Raw genomic sequence first — 6,429 nt, 5'->3', positions numbered from 1 at the left:
AATCGCCGAACGCGTTGAGATCCCACCCACCGGCGCCGCCACCACCGTAATTGCCGTCGCCGGACATTTTGTGAAGAGATTGAATATGAAAATTGGAGAGGAATTGATGTTGATGTAGGAAGAATAGATGTGTAGTTGTGTGAAATGAAGATGAAATTAGGTGTATTTATAGAATAAGAAAATAAAAAAAAAATTAAAAAAAAAATGTTAAACGGATATAAAAAACGGTCATATGACCGTTTACACATTTTTTAATTTTTTTTTTTTTTTACAAAATTCGAATTTTTAAAAAAAAATGATTTATTGCGTCATAATTAACGACGCCCACTCGCGGGTCGGCGAGTGGGCGTCACGCACGACGCAGGGGCGGCCACGTCTCGCAGGCAGCGGCGGCGCGCGTGGAGGAACAAGCCGTGCCGCGTCTCGCCGGCACGGCTCACGGCACGGAATGGGGACGGCCTGGGAACGGATTGGCGAGCCGCAACGCGTCGCGCCGGCGAACCGTTCCGCCGGAACGGAACCCGCAACGGCCACGGCCCGCGTTGCGGGTGCCCTAATGCATGAAAGTACTTTTGGCATATCATAATTATTTTATCTCCTGGTCAATAACAATCACTGTAGTGTATTTTTTAAAAAATAAATAAAATGAACACATCATAATGATAGTTGTCAGATAACTTTCCCTCATTTAATGAAGAGTCTCCTATAAAAGTTGTAGAATAGATTATTAGAATCTCTTTTAACCTGAAAATTTTATTTCCGATGAATGATTAATCAGGAGAAAGAAAAAATAATTAATATATAATATAAAAAATGATTAAATATTTCAACCATTAATACATTAAAGAAAAAAATTATTTAAGAAACAACTACACGAAAATAAAACTAAGATACCAAGTTTCAATTTCAATATTTCTATTTCAAAAATTAGTCTCCAACCGATTGAACATTGCTTTTAAAATATACTCCCTCCGTCCGCCATTAGGAGTCCCATTTGAGTTCGACATGAGTTTTAAAAAATGTAAAGGAAGGTGGGTGAGAAAAGATAGTGGAATTTGAGGCATATTTTTATATATTAGTTTTATAATAGAATGTGAGTGAAATGAGTTAGTGGAAAGTGATGTGTACATACCATTTATAATAAAAGTGAACCAGGACTCCTAATGGCAGACAAACTAAAATGGTAAACCGGGACTCCTAATGGCGGACGGAGGGAGTACAAAAAATAAGAAATATAAATAGAAAACTAAATTACAATAATAAAATAAAGAATAATAATGGGTGATAAGCCTCGTTTCATGCATTAGTTATGGGGTAAATTTCTATGTTTTCGGGGAGCTAACATGTGTTTCTAATTTCAGGTGCGTAGAAAATCTGTCGGATTTAGGAAACAGGTGCAGATCGACCGGGCAGATACAATCAAGGAGAATTTGAAGTGAAGTACGCCAAGCCGCCAACCCGACCTAGGAGAATCATGGAAACGGTGACAGGAGCAATGTGGGAGCAAAAAGCATATTTTAAAAGATTTATCTCAGGGGCATAAGTGTAAAGTCATCAAAAAGACACCCTAGGGATCCGAGCCTCACTTATATAAAGCGATGAAGACCCAAAGAAGAGGCAACTCCACCTAGTCTGATCTTAACTCACTCCTCTCAAAAAGATCACTTCAATTAAGTTTTCTCCGCGCACTTGGAAATGGGGTGAAAATTCTTGCTGTGGTGGTGGTTTTCTGTCTAGTTTAAGCTTGTAACACCGTCCCAAGGGGGCAAAGATACAATCTCTTTAATTTCTGTCGGATAATTTCTCGTTTTTAGTATTTCCCGTCGTGAACTTCGTAGTTGTGAAGCTCGGCGCTGAATTTCTGTGTTTTGATCTACTGTTATGGAATGTTTTAGTTTATGTTTATTTGGATCTTGATGAGTTGGTGTTTAGTTTTCACTACTTTGGATGCGTTTAGCATTTGATTGAATGTTGGGTGTTGGAATCGGTTGTATTCGAGTTGGATTTTGTGGATCTGAGTTGAAGATGATGGATTTGTCGGTGTTGATGTTGGGATCTGGTTTATTTGTGTTGAATTTGGATTAGAGTTGGTGGATCTGATCGTCTCTGTTTTAATTTTGCATGATTATGGCTCTTTACTGTTTGTTTTCGATTCTGCTCGGCCTAGTAGATTAGATCTGGTTGTTTTCTGTTTAGTTTTCATGTTTAAGTCTTAATCTGAGGTTTACTCTGTTTTAATGGTGTTCTATATTCTGTTCTGTTTCATTTGCGTTGGTCTCGTGAAGAAGATGAAGTAGTTAGTCGTTAGAGTGTATATCTGCAGCTTTATGTTATGCTTTTCTGCGTTTCCACAACATGTCAGTCATCCAGGTAGTTAAGGAAATTAGTCCCCACTAGTTTTTGCATGTCTGTTTAGCCATTTCGGGAAATTCTCAGCTTGATCCAGTAGTGCATGCGTTTTTAGTTTTCCTAGTTAAATTCAAGTTTTGAATCATGCATGTGTCTGTACATTACCCGTTACCTAGGTCTAGTAGATAGAATAGTTTCTTTCAATTCCGTTGAGCCTAGTAGATTAAAACTTAACTCATTAGTTGTGTGGCAGCAGCCAAACCTTATCCAAATTTTCCGAACGCATTCTTAACACCTTCATCTTTATGGGATTGATCATTACTTCCATATACTATTGGCTATACTAGCCAATAGTGACTTGAGAGTGCACCCGACGACACCCCAAATAGGTTTAAGATCTGCTGGACCCGGCGGTTTAGTAAATCCACTAGACCTATTTGCTTGGTATTTGTTTAAATTCCAGCGTGCGAGTTCAACGTATCGCATCTCATCTCAAGCGATATCAATGAATATGAAATGTTATACTAAATCAACATCAACAGCGAAATTTACATTAGTTAGATGTGCTTCGTTCAACTAAAGTAACTCATTTTCTTGTGTCGGACGTCACACTTGAGCGTACTTAAATATTGTTATAAACAATCATTTTTTGAAAAATTAAATTAGTTTAACATTTTATTGAATAAAAATAATTTTAAAAATATAAATATTAAATGGTATTTTATGTGTGAAAATGATATGGAACATTGATGACAATATGTGTTCATATACATTTTCATCCGCTCAAGCCCAGAGTGATATTCCAATTGAGTGTTTTAATCTTTCAAATTATTATTATTTCTTACTTTATTTATTTTATAATAAAAATAAATGACAGCAAATACAATTAACACAAAATAAGAGACATCTATATCACAAAATACATGAGTCTAACAAAACTTACGTATTAAGAAAAATTTAAATAGTTTATAAAAGTATACCACATCAGTTTAATTTCATATAACAATATTATATATAGGCCATAGTTATTAAAGAAAGCCCAAAACATATTACACGACTTAGTATTAGAAATTTTGAAGAGAGAACTTAGACTTTACAAATCAAACCAGACAAATTGAAGTAATATAAAAACACCAACAAAAATGAAATTTATTTCAATCTAATTATTATCTGCAATATATAAATAAAAATTCAAAAATATGTAAAACGAATTTATAATCAAATATTCCAATATTATAAGTAGCTATATATGTCGAATTTCATTATGAATATTTGATGATTATGATTTTTATCTTCATTCCAATCCTTTTAGAGCATCCACATCCGTGCTCTTGCCAACGAGCACGGATGTGGGCCCGGACCCACTTTTACTCCTTGCTCTTAGGCAAGAGCACAACACCTACATCCGTGATCTTCCGCAAGGACAAGCTCAAGGATCACACCATTCTATTATTCAATTTCAATAAAAATATTTCCACAAAATTAAAATGCATTAAAAATATCCGGAATACTATTACAAATTACAAAAAAAATTAAAAATTACATAATTAAAATCCTAAAAATTAAAAAGTACATAATTAAAATCCTAAAAATTAAAAATTACATAATAAATTCATAAAATTAAAAAAAATCCACTACTCGTGGTCGAATTTCGCCCAAATGTGTTTGATTAGGTCTTCTTGTAGCTCAATGTGGGCTCGGGTATTGCACATTGTGTTCCTTGTTTCGATCCTCTCGCCCACCGTCGTATGCACACTTCGGCATGGGGGAGACCTCGCGGTTGAGCTTCCGGCTTCATCCTCGTCGTAAAAGCTAGTCGCCATCGGTCATTTGTCAGCTATAATCATGTTGTACAAGATAATACACGTGTACATGATGTCGGCGATATTTTTCACGTACCACAACCGAGACGGGGCCTTCACAATATTGAATCGGGCTTGAAGGACCCCAAAATCTCTTTCGACGTCTTTCCGAGCGGACTCTTGACGCTGCGCAAAAAGAACCCGTCTCGGGTCTTGCGGGTTGCTGAGCGTCTTCACGAAAGTCGACCACCTTGGGTAGATACCATCGGCGAGATAGTAACCCATGTGGTATGCATTTCCATTGACGGTGAAGTCGATCGCCGGTGCTACACCATTCAAAACATCATTGAAGAGTGGTGAAGAATAGAGCACGTTCAAGTCGTTGTTGGATCCGGCAATACCAAAATATGCATGCTAAATCCATAGGCGGTAGTCGGCGACCGCTTCAAGGATAAGTGTTGGTATGCCGCCTTTGTGGCCGCTTAAGTGTTGCCCACTCCAAGCAGTCAATGCTGCCAAGTATACCATGAAAACCATGGACTGTTTCGTGAAGACGAAGCAACCGTTGGCAATCATCGGTGGTGGGTGCCCAAAGGAATTCCTCACCGAAAGCTGAACGAACGCTGTCGCAAAAATTTGTAAGGCAAAGGATTCCAGTTGACTCACCGACATGCAAATACTCGTCGAATAGGTCAGCCGTTTGCCCAGTAGCAAGTTTTCGGATGGCACACGTACACTTCTGCAACGCCGAGAGACTTTGCCGACCGGTTGTGTCTGTACTTGTTTGAAAGTATTCAACACGAGCAGATAATGTGTTGACAATACGCATAAACAAGCGTTTTGACATGTGAAAATGGCACCGAAAGTAATCTTCCGGAAACCGCAACTGGTCGGAAAAAATAGTCGGCAACGAGCCTTTCGTTGGCTCTCTCCCGGTCGCGATGGATGTAGCGGCGAGTTGATCTAGTTGGTCGAGGAGGAGGGGCGGGGGTATTCGCGGTGACATAGGCTTCATAGGCGGCACGATATTGTTCATAGTATTCTTGTTCTTCGAGCTCCGCTTCCGCAATGAGATTGGTGAAATCCATTTGAGAGGGTTTGAGTGAGAGAGGAAGATGTAGATAAGTTGTATGAAAAAATATGAATGAGTGATGAATGGGAGATGATTTGATGTGAAAAATGGATGATAAATGTGTGTATTTATATATGATTTTGGGAATAAAAAAATCAAAAAAATTCTAGAAAAACGGTAAAAAACGGCCATATTTTTGGGAATCTGGAAATATATATTTTTTAATTTTTGGTATTATTTTCAATTTTAAAAAAAAATGAATTTCCAACGGAAATGCCGTTGGCCAATCAGAACGCGACACGTCAGCTGCTCGCTAGCACGGACGTGCTCGATGCATCGAGCAGCGCTGCGCCAGCGGCAAGAGCGCAGCGACGAGCAGGCGGTGCCGCGCCACTGGCATGGACGGACGGACGCGTCCCCACTCACCGCTGCGAATGCTATTAAGTAAAGACTTTTTTAAGTCACTTTTTAGAGTTGCAGCAGTAGCTGTAAGTATTTGTATGCATGGACTCTGTCAATTGTATAAAATCCCAAAATAAGCAATTCATAGTATTTTTTTTAAGATGAGCCATTGTAAGTGACTTATATGCCTCAGGCACTCCATTTTTAAACATAGTAATTAAAATAAAACTATGAAAAAAGGATTTTTATTTCTTTTATACATTATAAAAACACAAATACAACAACTTTAATAAAATTTGAGTATTAAATTTTGAAATAAATAAGAATTCATCTGTCAAGTAAGAGGCATAGTCCTAGATATTATCATCAACCAACAAAGATAATAATAACACTTACTCCGTATTCAAATTTCTATTCGTTTAACCATAAAATAAATAAATAAATAAATAAATAAATAAATAAGTCATACTATTAATGAGCTATCTACGTTGGACCTATTGACAACATTAACATTTTGAGTTTAAAAATAAGAAACTCACTAATTACAAAAGTAAATTCTTAAAAAATGGAGAACTTACTAATGAAAAAGGTAATTCTTAAAAATTAGCCCAACGTTGACATTGTTATCGTATACTAACATTTTCGTTATCCTACTCTAACATTTTCGCTATCCAGGGTTAAAATAGAAACGAATCTACTACCGCTTCTCACTGCTTCTTTCTCCCCTATTCAACCGCCGCCTCCATCTTTTTCTCGATTCTGTTCTTATTCCCTGATCATGTCGACCTAAAGATATCACATCAT

Source organism: Salvia splendens, chromosome 3 (genome assembly GCF_004379255.2).
Source record: "Salvia splendens isolate huo1 chromosome 3, SspV2, whole genome shotgun sequence".
NCBI lineage: Eukaryota > Viridiplantae > Streptophyta > Magnoliopsida > Lamiales > Lamiaceae > Salvia > Salvia splendens.
This window is presented reverse-complemented; position numbering follows the sequence as displayed.